This window comes from Oreochromis aureus, linkage group 8 (assembly GCF_013358895.1).
Source record: "Oreochromis aureus strain Israel breed Guangdong linkage group 8, ZZ_aureus, whole genome shotgun sequence".
In the NCBI taxonomy this organism is placed as follows: Eukaryota; Metazoa; Chordata; class Actinopteri; order Cichliformes; family Cichlidae; genus Oreochromis; species Oreochromis aureus.
In genome coordinates this window covers 21950083-21964092 of record NC_052949.1, presented here as the reverse complement: position 1 = coordinate 21964092, position 14010 = coordinate 21950083, and the positions used below count along the sequence as shown (strand labels likewise).

General features: G+C 40.4%; 1 protein-coding gene across 5 annotated transcripts in view; it reads right to left on the bottom strand.

Moving 5' to 3' along the window:
• rhbdf1b (rhomboid 5 homolog 1b (Drosophila)) overlaps positions 1-3725 on the bottom strand; it is a 43133-nt gene extending 39408 nt beyond the window's left edge. For 2 of the 5 annotated variants that reach the window (XM_039616819.1, XM_039616821.1), the window contains exon 1: positions 3389-3723. The gene's annotated coding sequence lies outside the window, so the exon portion shown is untranslated. Of the gene's footprint in view, positions 1-3388 lie in introns of all 5 variants that reach the window. The other 3 variants (XM_039616818.1, XM_039616820.1, XM_031748845.2) reach the window with 3 other exon arrangements.
• Positions 3726-14010: the final 10285 nt, after the last annotated feature.

Here is a 14010-nt window from a genome sequence, read left to right as displayed (position 1 = left end):
TGGAGAGTAGAAGAAAATGGATGAATCAGTAGATGGAACAGATATTCCAAAACTCAGCATATTGCAAAATGTTAAAAAAAACTCAATAATATTGTATCGTGAGTGAGGTATTGTGACAATACTGCATTATAAAGTGTCAGCAACTAGGAGCAAACACAAACCCAAAGGTCAAAGCCTAGTGCACTCCTACTGCCAATCATAAGTCTGGAAAAATGGAAGGAATGCATTAACCTCACGGGAATATTTTAAGTAGATAAACAAGAAAATTCAAGCTGCCAAAACTCAAAAACGTTTTGATTCAATTTTTGTTGATATTTTGCTTTTTCTCAGCTTTTTCTTTTTTATGTTGTGTGGGAAAAACTGCATGTAGTTAACCCAAACTGGGGGTTTTCCTGAACTATAACCAAATAGGTTTGTGCCAAACCCTAACCAAACCACGAGTGAAAGCAAAACATAAAAGCAGCCAAGACAAAACTTGAACTCTAGTCTGTTGATCAGAAGTCAAGAGTTTGTGTGTGTCTGCCACTTAGACTGCAGACTGGCCAGGGTTGCCTGCTGCAGCCAGCAGATATGACAGGCACAAATCGCCAACACAACCATTTAGTTGGAGGGTTTCTTGAGATATTTAGGAGGCATCAAAGCTCACACTTTCACTGAGTTAGTTTAGCATCAGTATACCATTGTTTAAATACTCCTAAACTGAAACTGTCACTAAGGCTGGGGAGAATGTTGCTTGTTTTGCAGTTATTTGATCAATTTAACCTCCTTTTGTAAAAACACGCCTTTAGAAAAAATGTCTTTTAAAAAATGGATGACCAAAGAAACCACAACACCTCCCATTCAAATTTTGTGCAAACCTATTTACCGACATATCCTACATGAATGAACTAGTTGCCCAATAACAAGTAGTTGCATAAATCACATGAAAAATGTAGAGTATGGCTTGTAGGCACTAGAGATGATCCACTCCTGGGCAAGCTGCCATGAAAAATGAGTTGTAGAAAATGCTTGAGGGCTCCTGTAAAACCAACCCAGTTTTCCACCCTGATGCACCCAGCGGAGAGGGCTCAGTAAAAACATGAAGGTGCATTTCACTTGTGAGAGCAGCGGCCCAGAAATAAACCTGCTATTGTCACCGTCGCTTTTATGTCTAACTTGTTCAAACAAGCTCGATGCGGCAACCTCAGTGCACCCAGGCAAGAGACAAAGACACACCTGCGAAATGTCTTTTTGCTTTACAGACGCCTACCGTTTTACATCTAGGTTACGCTGTTGGCTTCCTGTTTAGCGCTGTGGGTGCATGTGTGCTGTCGTACCTTTGTCATCAGGTTATATTAGGCGCTTTCAGTTCTAATTTAGGGCCACCATCATAATCAGGACTTCATGGCAGAGGTGATTTATGACACCATGAGCTGCTTTTCCACATGTATTTATAACAGAAATTTTGATTTCTGTTACTTTTAGGTTCGTATGTAGAGTTGATGAAAGCATCTGCAATAACAGCAATTTAAAGCAAAGTTTAAAACCACCCACATGTATTTCCTTTAACGTGAGAAATTGAATGTTTTTCACTTTTGAAATGTTAGTTTGTTTTTATTATTATATTTTAAAGATCAAATAATATGTACAATCACCAACCACTCTCTTTGATATGCCTGTTCAACTCAAACATCTAAGCAGCCAATCACACGCCACCATCTCAGTGCATTAAGGCTGGTCAGGACGACCAGCTGAAGTTCAAACTGAACATCATAATTGATAAGGAAGGTTTGTTAGTTGGCTTTGGTGCCAGATGGTCTGAGTATTTCAGAAACTGCTGATCTTTCGGGGGTTTTCCTGCACAACCATCCAATCAACGATGGCCTGAAAAAGTGAAAATATCCAGTGAGCAGCCTTGTTAATGTCAGAGGTCAGAGCTCACAGGAAGACAGCAGGAAGTCAGATAACCACTCTTTTAAACCGAGGCATGCAGAAGAGCATCTCTGAACACGCAAAATGCCAAACCTCAAAGTAGATGGGCTACAGCTGCAGAAGACCACACCAGATGTCACACCTGTCAGCTAAGAACGGAAAACTGAGGATAAAATTCACAATAATTGGGCAAGTTAAGACTAAAAAAACGTAGCTTGGTCTGATAAGTCACGATTTCTGCTGCAGCACTTGTAAACAACAGGACAGCGTCGATCCAGCCTGCCTTGTATCAACAGTTCAGAAAATCATAGAAAACAGCAGGTTTACTTGTTTAAAAGTGCTATAAATCTAGACGTTTTTCATAAAATACTTCATTGTATGTCTAAATTCACTGCCAGATCCATTTCCCTCCAGAATAGAGAGCATCCTGCACTGTCTTATTAGTAAGATCAGGTGCTGCTAACATACAACACAACACAGTTAGAGCTGAAAGAACAGAATCTTAACGAAACATGTGTTTGTGACAGCTGAGCAATGAATCTCCACTCATTTGTTTTTGCCACACTCCATTAAGTCATCACTGAGATCGCAGGTTTGAACCCTGACCGAAACTGCTGTGTCTCTCAGTAGGGAGTTTTTTACAGCTGTGCCAGGTGACGTGTGTGTGCGTGCTTCACAAGTGTGTGTGCAAGTGTATGCTCCTGCCATCTGGCCCAAACAGTCAGCTCCCTACCACGTTTCCGAACAGGAAGGCAAAACAAATCCTTGATGACACGGGTCAGTGGTTTAATTGTCTCTGTGGGATTCCTGTGCAGCCAGCAACTCTAGCAGTCCCCTTCATCTCAGCAACAGACGAGCCTGCAGCACTCTGAAATCAATTTATCACTCTTAAAAACCTGCAAGTGCCCTAGTGTGTGTGTGTGTGTGTGTGTGTGTGTGTGTCTGTTTGTGTGTGTGAATCATCTAACCCTGCCTTGACTTACTATAGCATTTAAGAGTAGACAACATACAGAGATATTTTGCCAGTGGGTAACAAGGTCTGCCTTAGTCTGACTTTCCCTTTCTCTCTTTCATACCTCATTAGACCCGCTGATGGTCCTTATGTCTTGGACTTCCACCCATTTGACAGACCAAGGTATGTGTCACACACATTTGCTACACAACAGCGTGGCGTTTTAATTCACAAGGCTTAAAAGACATTCCAGATGTGTTAAACTCCCTTAGTACACACACACACACACACACACACACACACACACACACACAACAAGCATGAACGCACCCATGGGTGTTTGGTGTGAGCCTCGGGAGACCCCACCCAGAGAGCCCGTGTGCTGCAAAGCAGTGCGTACCTGCACCGTGAGTGAGATGCTGACAGCTCAGCTCCCTTATAAATACTACACGGTGTGTATTCATTGAGCAGCCGGCTTAAGCAGCGACGATGTCCGCTATGACAGGCGACGTTATTCCCACCTACCTTCAAGATGAGGCCGGTTCTTTCTGCCGAGTACAGCACAGAGGGGTCCCCGCCGGTGAAACGCTCACTGCACTACATAAGTTCTACCTGCCTCATCACGCGGCCACAAGGAAGAGTGGTTTCCCTGTTAAGCGCGAGCTCCAGATGTTAGTGAGGGCGGTACCGTGTTCACGTGCCATAAAAATGTGAAACAGCTGCCAGCTGAAGCCTCCGTACTATAGCGTGTATACCGGATTCTCCGCCGTGCCAGCCACTGAGTTTCGCTCATGTGTAGTCTCTCACCCGGTCCGCCCACTCTGCCGCTGCTGCCGCCACCGCTGGATGGACACCGACCGACAGACCTACGGGCGACTGGAGGGCGCCGTCTATCGGCGATAACGAGCATCTACAGGCTAGGCAATAAAACAGGCTAAGAGTAATCTATAGTCGTAATTGTAAGGTCTTTAGGCCAGGGAAGATTAGAAATACCATCTGGTCTCAGAGTTATTTAAGCAGTTTTCTTTTTTCAGTTTGAATTCCTTGTTGTACATCTATGTGAGAATCATCTACTTGAATAATAAAGGTTGTTTGCTTTAACACTATTTTCTTTCATTTATTTTTCCTTGAACTTTTTAGATTGTGAGCACAGTCAGCCAAAACCAAAAATTATAAAACAGTATCTGACGGTGCATTGTTGTTTCTTTTCCTATGAGTTTGACCTTATCTTAATACAGTATATAGAAATCACTGTAAATGTCATATGCAGTATTTTTTTTTTTTTTTTTTTTTTTGCAATATTGCCCTCCCCGGGCTGGAGCCTAACCTAGTTGCCATAGGGCAAGAGGCAGGGTTCTGGGACAGGTTACCAGGCTAACACGTGGAGACAGATAACTATTTACACTTATGGGCAGTTTAGAATCACCAGTTAACCTAACCCCACTAACTGCATGTTTTTGGACTATGGGAGGAAGCCAGAGAACCCACGCAAACACAGGAGAGAAGAGCCAAACTCCACACAGAAAGGCAGGATAATGGATTTGACCCCAGGACCTTCTTGCTGTAGGGTAGCAGTGCTAACCAACATGCTACTGTCCTGCCCCTCATTGCATGATATAATAGCCATATTTTTTTTAGGATCAGTTAGAGCATGAGCAAGGTCAATATAGCAGAAATCCAAACAGGCTAATTTGGATCTGGAAGCAGAGTGATGTATGAAAAAGTACTTTCCTGACCAGTCCCTTATAAAGCACCTTGAACAATAATTGAGAAGGATATATAAAACTCCTACAATTGTTTTTAAAGCCTATAAAAATGTCACAGCAGTAAAAGTATGTGTATGATCAGGAAATGCCATCGTTAACTAAGAAAGCATATTTAACAACTGGACATATCCCTCATTATTAGGGTCTAAGTGAAGAGATGAAGTTTATCATGTTCCAGAAGCACTAAACATGCATGAAATCTATATTTTAGATCTCTCCAGACCCTAGGAATGTTTTTGTACTCTTAAGCTAGTGAAACCTAATATAACGATCGAAGAGCAGAATCACCACAATCAGAATTACATAACTGATACTTTATTGCATTAGTTCAACAGAGGTTTTCGAGAGATTAACATAATGGCTTTAGCTCTTTTGTCTGCCATCAGGTAAAAAAGTGAAAATACCTTAAATATGTTTTGTATATATTTTGGCTCAAGGATTCAGTCAACAAATATGCAAAGGTTTGAAAACCACAACACAATCAAATGCAAAAATAAAATAAAATAATTTGGGTAAATTCAAGGTTAAATATTACAAAAATATATGCATAAAATATTAAAAATTAAAAATAAATAAATCAAAAAATGAAAGAAAAAACAGGTCAAATAAGCAAAAGGGGGAATCAGTACAGACTACAGAAATGCAGAAACAGTTTTAAACATCCATATTCCTCTGTATGTCAAGGATAAATCTATCTAAGGGTAGTAGATATATGCTGGAAAAAAAGATGTCATACATAGTAAAGTAATTTTATCTTCTTGGTCAGAGATCTCTTCCAGCACAGGTACTGCAGCAGTAATTTATTCGACCTGAAACAGACTCCCCTTCAGGGTCAGTATCTTAGTCTCCCGGATCTTCTTACCATCCTCCCCTATACACAGCCACCTAAAGTCTTTAATAGGTGCATCTGACCACTGTCTCTCATCATAACCACCACAACATTTAGTCACTGCAGCAATATGGTTGTTGTATGCAAAACAGGCCCTGCCCACAGGGTATAGCTTAGAAAAAGGATCATATTTGCGGTCACAGGTTGTGCAAGACACTGGCCAGGTGTTCCTAGGTGTGTTAGGGATAAATTTTCACTTCAGTGGAAATGGAGGTTACATGAAAAAATAAAGAATGCAAGGCTGAAAAAAAATATACAGGCAGTTATTTAAACCTGCAGAAATGGTATAATGACTAAATATACACATACTCAAAAAATCAATGCAAGAAGTCATTGAATCTTTGGAAATCTGAGGAATTACAATGTCAAAATGGGTGAAAGTAACTTACAAAAACTATTCACAGATGGATGCAAGTGAAAGAAGCTAATGTAGAATATATTGTATTATTAAGTTGCTTTTAAAATTAGGTTACATCTAGTTATACACTGGAAAACATAAGAAGTTAAAATGAATTGGGAACCAGTTGCTGAATAAAGTGATGCAATTATGCTTAAATAAAACATGCTTACAAATTTGCACACTGAACACCGATCTCCTTGAAAAAAAAGGACCATTGGCAAAACTGTTTAGCTTTACTGAGGTTTGAAAAGGGATGTTGTGTGGTAAACAGCTGTGTGCAGTTTGTCTTTTCTGAGTATTGGAGAGCAGGTTTCCTCCTGCTGCCTGTTTAGTTGTGAGTTGCTTGGCTGCATGCAACACTTCAAAGGCCACTTCCTTCTACTGCTGGAGGCCAGAACAGGAAACAGCATTTGCCAAGTTTTTTTTTCTCAGCACTATACTGAGAGCGACAGAACCTCCGCGATCGTAAATGCTGTATGGACCATCCAAATCCTGGTTTAAGCTCATTTACAGACACTCAGGTAACAGCACAAATACAAGAAGCCATAAACATGTGCACACATGTCACTTAAAGCTATTTCCAGTTTGTTGTGTGACACATCACGTGGGAGTCACATTACATGCGGAACGTACAAAGAACCGCTTCTGTCTGTAAAAACTGCTTGTGTTGAGTAGCTGCACCAAACTAGCTTTGAGGATAATTAGGTGGGGTAAGAAGAACAGACTCATGCTGTGCTTTTAGGAGACTTTTATCAGTGTTACAGGGAAATATGTTAACTTATTTTTGAGTGTTATTTTAAAGGTTGAGATTTAAAAAAAAATATATATATTAGAGTACAATTTAACACAGGATGAGTGAAAGATCAGTAGCTAATGTAAAACAATCATAACTGTATGGTTGTATTTATTTTACTGCTGACAAGCAGTTTATAAACATTCAAAGAACAATACAGTATCCACATCTGAACCAAAGAGTAAAACAGTGAAATGTGGATTATTAAATATTAGGTCTCTCTCCTCCAAGTCTCTGTTAGTACATGACTTAATAATTGATCAACAAATCGATTTACTCTGCCTTACAGAAACCTGGTTGCAGCAGGATGAGTATGTTAGTTTAAATGAATCAACACCCCCGAGTCATTCTAACTACCAGAAATCTCGAAGCACAGGCCGAGGGGGCGGTGTGGCAGCAATTTTTCACACCAGCCTATTAATTAACGAAAGACCAAGACAGACTTTTAATTCATTGAACGCTACTCCAACAGAGGTCGATTATCTTGTTAATAATTTTACCTCCTCACTACGTACGACTCTGGATACTGTAGCTCCTGTGAAAACTAAGGCCTCAAATCCAAAGTCCCTGACTCCGTGGTATAATTCTCAAACACGTAGCCTAAAGCAGATAACTCGTAAGCTGGAGAGGAAATGGCGTGTCACAAATTTAGAGGATCATCATTTAGCCTGGAGAAATAGTTTGCTGCTTTATAAGAAAGCCCTCCGCAAAGCCAGAACATCTTACTATTCGTCACTGATTGAAGAAAATAAGAACAACCCCAGGTTTCTCTTCAGCACTGTAGCCAGGCTGACAAAAAGTCAGAGCTCTACTGAGCCAACAATCCCTTTAACGTTAACTAGTAATGACTTCATGAACTTCTTCACAAATAAAATTTTTATCATTAGAGAAAAAATTACCAATAATCATCCCACAGATGTAACATTATCTACAGCTACTTTTAGTACCATCAATGTTAAGTTAGACTCTTTTCTCCAATTGATCTTTCTGAGTTAACTTCAATAATTAATTCCTCCAAACCATCAACGTGTCTTTTAGACCCCATTCCTACAAAACTGCTCAAAGAAGTCCTGCCATTAATTAATGCTTCAATCTTAAATATGATCAACCTATCTCTAATAATCGGCTATGTACCACAGGCCTTCAAGCTGGCTGTAGTTAAACCTTTACTTAAAAAGCCATCTCTAGACCCAGCTGTCTTAGCTAATTATAGGCCAATCTCCAACCTTCCTTTCATATCAAAAATCCTTGAAAGAGTAGTTGTCAAACAGCTAACAGATCATCTGCAGAGGAATGGCTTATTTGAAGAGTTTCAGTCTGGTTTCAGAGCTCAGCACAGCACAGAAACAGCTTTAGTGAAGGTTACAAATGATGTTCTTATGGCCTCTGACAGTGGACTCATCTCTGTGCTTGTCCTGCTAGACCTTAGTGCTGTGTTTGATACTGTTGATCATAATATCCTATTAGAGTGATTAGAACATGCTGTAGGTATTACAGGTACTGCACTGCAGTGGTTTGTATCATATCTATCTAATAGACTCCAATTTGTACATGTAAATGGAGAGTCCTCTTCACACACTAAGGTCAATTATGGAGTTCCACAGGGTTCAGTGCTAGGACCAATTCTATTTACATTATACATGCTTCCCTTAAGCAGCATCATTAGAAGACATAGCATAAATTTTCACTGCTATGCAGATGACACGCAGCTCTATCTATCCATGAAGCCAGGTATCACAGACCAATTAGTTAAACTGCAGGAATGTCTTAAAGACATAAAGACCTGGATGGCCGCTAACTTTCTGCTTCTTAATTCAGATAAAACTGAGGTTATTGTACTCGGCCCTGAAAATCTTAGAAATATGGTATCTAAGCAGATTCTTACTCTGGATGGCATTACCTTGGCCTCCAGTAATGCTGTGAGGAACCTTGAGTCATTTTTGACCAGGACATGTCCTTCAACGCACATATTAAACAAATATGTAAGACTGCTTTCTTCCATTTGCGCAACATCTCTAAAATTAGAAATATCCTGTCTCAGAGTGATGCTGAAAAACTAGTTCATGCATTTATTACTTCCAGGCTGGACTACTGTAATTCTTTATTATCAGGATGTCCTAAAAACTCGCTGAAAAGCCTTCAGCTAATCCAAAATGCAGCAAGGGTACTGACAGGGACTAGAAAGAGAGAGCATATTTCTCCTGTTTTGGCTTCCCTTCATTGGCTTCCTGTTAAATCCAGAATTGAATTCAAAATCCTGCTCCTCACATACAAGGTCTTAAATAATCAGGCCCCATCTTATCTTTAAACTGTATTTATTATAACATTATTTAGTATAGTTCCAACAGCACCCCCCACCCCCACCCTCACTCAATGTGCAATATCATCCCCGCCACACACTCAATGTGCAATATCACTGATCACACTGCACCTCTCAATGCACCTGCTAGTTAGATGGCATGTATGTGTATGTATATAGACGTAAGCGTGTATGTGGAAATATGTGTGTGTATGCATGTACGGATGCAAATATGTATATATACATATATGTATGTATGTGCGTGTATGTTTGCAGGTGTATGTATAACTTGTACATATCTTTCTTGTGTAAATGTAAATTTGTCATTGTGTAAATACTTACGCTATTGTGTACTTCACACACATGGAGAGATGCCAAACTGCCTTTCACTGTTCTTGTAACAGTGACAATAAAAAGCTATTCTATTCTATTCTATTCTATTCTATCTTAATGACCTTGTAGTACCATATCACCCTATTAGAGCACTTCGCTCTTGCACTGCAGGCCTACTTGTTGTTCCTAGAGTATTTAAAAGTAGAATGGGAGGCAGAGCCTTCAGTTTTCAGGCCCCTCTTCTGTGGAACCAACTTCCAGTTTGGATTCGGGAGACAGACACTATCTCTACTTTCAAGATTAGGCTTAAAACTTTCCTTTTTGCTAAAGCATATAGTTAGGGCTGGACCAGGTGACCCTGAATCCTCCCTTAGTTATGCTGCAATAGACGTAGGCTGCCGGGATTCCCATGATGCATTGAGTTTTTCCTTCCAGTCACCTTTCTCACTCACTATGTGCTAATAGACCCTCTGCATCGAATCATATCTGTTATTAATCTCTGTCTCTCTTCCACAGCATGTCTTTCATCCTGTTTTCCTTCTTTCACCCCAACCGGTCGCAGCAGATGGCCGCCCTCCCTGAGCCTGGTTCTGCCGGAGGTTTCTTCCTGTTAAAAGGAGTTTTCCTTCCCACTGTCGCCAAAGTGCTTGCTCATAGGGGTCATATGATTGTTGGGTTTTCTCTGTATTTATTATTGTGCTATCTACTGTACAATATAAAGCGCCTTGAGGCGACTTTTGTTGTGATTTGGCGCTATATAAATAAAATTGAATTGAATTGAATTGAATTGAAATTACAGTCTGGAAGCATGTTGGAATGATTGTCCAAGTGCTTCTTGTTGCTGGATTGAAAACTGCTGTGTTGCCAGGACTAGATTATTCATAAATGCAGATGTTGTACAAACTGGAATTGAACAATCACACCAGTGAGTTAGTGGGTACTAATTTATATAAGGCAAACAAATGTAAATCAACAAAATAAAGTAAACATCATACAGTATTTTAAAACATGTTTTTGCCTCATATTGTTGGATTTCTTTGAACTGTCATTAGATGGATCCCACAGCTTATTCTGTTTATTTGGTTTTGCGGTCTTTGAAGGCAGCAAACTTCTTTATTATTAATATTATTTCTCTAACATATAAAGGGATCGAATGGCCCGTAGCAATGGGCCAGACACCCCATACTCCCACAGCATCTCCCACAGGACACCCCGCTATTCGATCCCTGTACAACCGTTGCAAGAGCTTGGTTCGCATTGCCGGCAATAAGTTGGACTTGTTCCCAGTGGGTGATGGGCTCCGCCAGGGCTGCCCTTTGTCACTGATTCTGTTCATAATTTTTATGGACAGGATTTCTAGGCGCAGCCAAGTGGCGGAGGGCTTTCACTTCGGTGGCCTCAGAATCTCATCTCTGCTTTTTGCGGATGATGTGGTTCTGCTGGCTTCATTGAGTGATAGCCTCCAGCTGGCACTGGAACGGTTCGCAGCCGAGTGTGTAGCAGCGGGAATGAGGATCAGCACCTCCAAATCTGAGGTCATGGTTCTCAGCCGGAAAAGGGTGAAGTGCCTACTCCGGGTCGGGGATAACTTCCTGCCCCAAGTGGAACAGTTCAAGTATCTCGGGGTCTTGTTCGCGAGTGATGGGAGAAGGGAGCCGGAGATCGACAGACGGATTGGTGCTGCGGCCGCAGTGATGCGGACACTGCACCGGTCCGTCGTGGTGAAGAGGGAGCTGAGTGTAAAAGCGAAGGTCTCAATTTACCGGTCGATCTACGTCCCTACCCTCACCTATGGCCACGAGCTGTGGGTAGTGACCAAAAGAACGAGATCACGGATACAAGCAGCAGAAATGAGCTTCCTCCGAAGGGTGTCTGGCCTCTCCCTTAGAGATAGGGGTGAGAAGTTCAGCCATCCGGGAGGGGCTCAGAGTAGAGCCGCTGCTCCTCCACATCGAAAGGAACCAGTTGAGGTGGTTAGGGCATCTGACAAGGATGCCTCCTGGGCGCCTCCTGGGTGAGGTGTTCTGGGCATGTCCCACTGGGAGGAGGCCCCGGGGCAGACCCAGGACACGCTGGAGAGATTATATCTCTCGGCTGGCCTGGGAACGCCTTGGTGTTCCCCCGGATAAGCTGGAGGAGGTGGCTGGGGAGAGGGAGGTCTGGGCTTCTCTGCTTAGGCTGCTGCCCCCGCGACCCGGCCCCGGATAAAGCGGAAGAAGATGGATGGATGGCTAACAAATAAAGGGATCTCTCTGTGTTGTACTGCTCACTGAAACATGTACTCCTGCTGATGCTGGCTTTTTTTGTTACAGCAGGTAGAGAAATCATTTTATTCGTAAATAAAGGAATCTCTGTATGTTTGTTCATCCTTCTTTCATCCTAGTCTGGCGATCTAAGTGTGTGAGTTTGAGTCATTTAGGTAAGCAGTGGTCTTTTGGGGCGGTCTTTTCCTGTTTTGTGAAATAAACAAATAATTTATTATACATAAACCTCCAGCAGAACTAGGCTCAGGAAACGGCAGCCATGTGCCATTAAAAGCCAGTAAAACTATTTGGTTGGTTTAATCAACAGTTATCAAAAAATGAATAAATGATTTAATCTGTATATTGCAACTCAGCTCCAGTGGTGCAGCTAGTCAGCGTGCAGTGCTTCTAAGGCAGTAATGTATGAAGAAATGCTGAAGTTGAGGATTCAAGCCTCACCTGGACTCTTCAACATGGAAATTCTGTTACATGAGCATAAATAGCGATTCAATCTATGTGTTAGTCTCACTACTTAATTTAAGTAAACGTTCATAAAAATCATTCAAAATCTTGCATTTTCATTTAAAAGAGCTTAACAGAATTTCAACACCATTAAGGAAATCTTCAGTCACAGTATTGTGCTCCAGTGGTGCAATCAGTTACTGCACAGTACTAATGAACTAATATGCTGGAAAGCAATGCTGAGGTTCTGAGTTCAACCCTCATCTGGAGCAGGCAGCTTTAATCAATAGCAAATATGGTGAAAAACAAAGAGTGCATTTTAGAAAACCTAACGGTCCACCTATGGACATAATGGTACCATCCATTTCATTTCTTAAGCACTACAGGACACATACTCTACATTAAAAGGCTTTTTAAATCCTCATGGCCAATCAATTTGAAGCAATAACTGTAATATCTGTCTCTAAAATAAAAACTGCATACTTGTTTTGTTTTGTTTTGTTTTGTTTTGTTTTGTTTAAGAATACAAGCTTGTTCTTTGTAGGTGTGGACAGATTCACACTTGGCAAGCCTGAAGACTCAGCGGGATTGTTGGTGCTTGTTCGAAATCATATATCTTGCTCTATAGTGGTGTCATTTTAATTTATTTATTTTTATTTTAATTATCTGTGCATGTTCTCATTTTTGTGAATTTGTGATATTATTTATAGTGTGGCTAAAAACAGTGGTAGGGTTTACCTAGTGACAGGAGACCATGATCAAGACTATGTTCCTATAGATGTTCAGTGTATGTAGATGAGTAATTGTTTGGAGTTGTTTCTTTCAAACTGAACGAATCTGGCTTTTTATAATCTCATCTCTTTGTTTTTCTATTCAGCTCAACTCATGCGTTAACTTTCTCTGGCACAGTATATGTGTAATACTAAATTCAAGTCGACAATCATAATAAAAAGGTTATTTCTAATTTACCATGTTAAGCTTTGGTAATAATTTTGAGCCATATAAGAGGTTTTATGTGACTTTTGACATGAGAAGGGTTTTTTGTTTTAGCTTTATAGCTTATTATTCTTCCAATTATTATTAATGTAATGTTATTTAATCACTATAAATATTAAAGGGACACTTGAGTAACTGTGACTCTTCAGCATTAATCATCACTTTTAATGTATATTTACCCAAACAAAAAGACACTTGTGCTGAGTTTTTTTGATTCATGATTGGTTCACCATATAAAACTACTATGGAGCCAAGCTAGAGCCAATCAGGAGAATCAAGAGTGGCTTAAAAGGGGAGGACCTAAAAATAGCTTGTTTCAGACAGTGGATGATCTGAGGAGCTGTTAAAAAATTTAAAAACGTGCATCTGGAAATGAGCAAAACAGCTCCCCAGTAAGTTTACCATTGCTAGAAAGCCAAAGTTTCCAACTCTGAATTGTGGTATCCAGAAGAAATGTTTAGTTTTATTATTTGTTTAAACCTCACTCAAGCTTCAAATTGGAAACAGAAAGAAGTCCAATAAACAATATTAGCTTACATACAAGGCTGGGCCTTGAGTCCACTGAGGAAGTTTTACACTGCCTCATTTTCACGTCCTGTGTTAAGATCAGCAGAGGCATTACAACTTGGCTTATATGTATGTGATCTTTATGTACACTGCAGTGTGGTTCATAATGTTATGGTCTGGGCTCACACCCACTGTTCTGTAACCGGCAGCTTGTGGACCTGCAGATAACAGCAGCTGAGACAAAAAAAATTATCATCCAAATTACACTAGTATTGACTCGGTTTCTTTATTTTAATGTTGCTAACAGAAGCACAAGGTTTAGAGAACATATTTATTAAAAGAAACTTATGATTTTAGTCTTAGTTTTTTTTAAATGTTATTTTTTAGTGTGCGTGTGTGTCTTTATTCACTGCCTGGGAGCAAAAAGCCCTGCTAAAATGCCTAGAAATTGAAAACTAT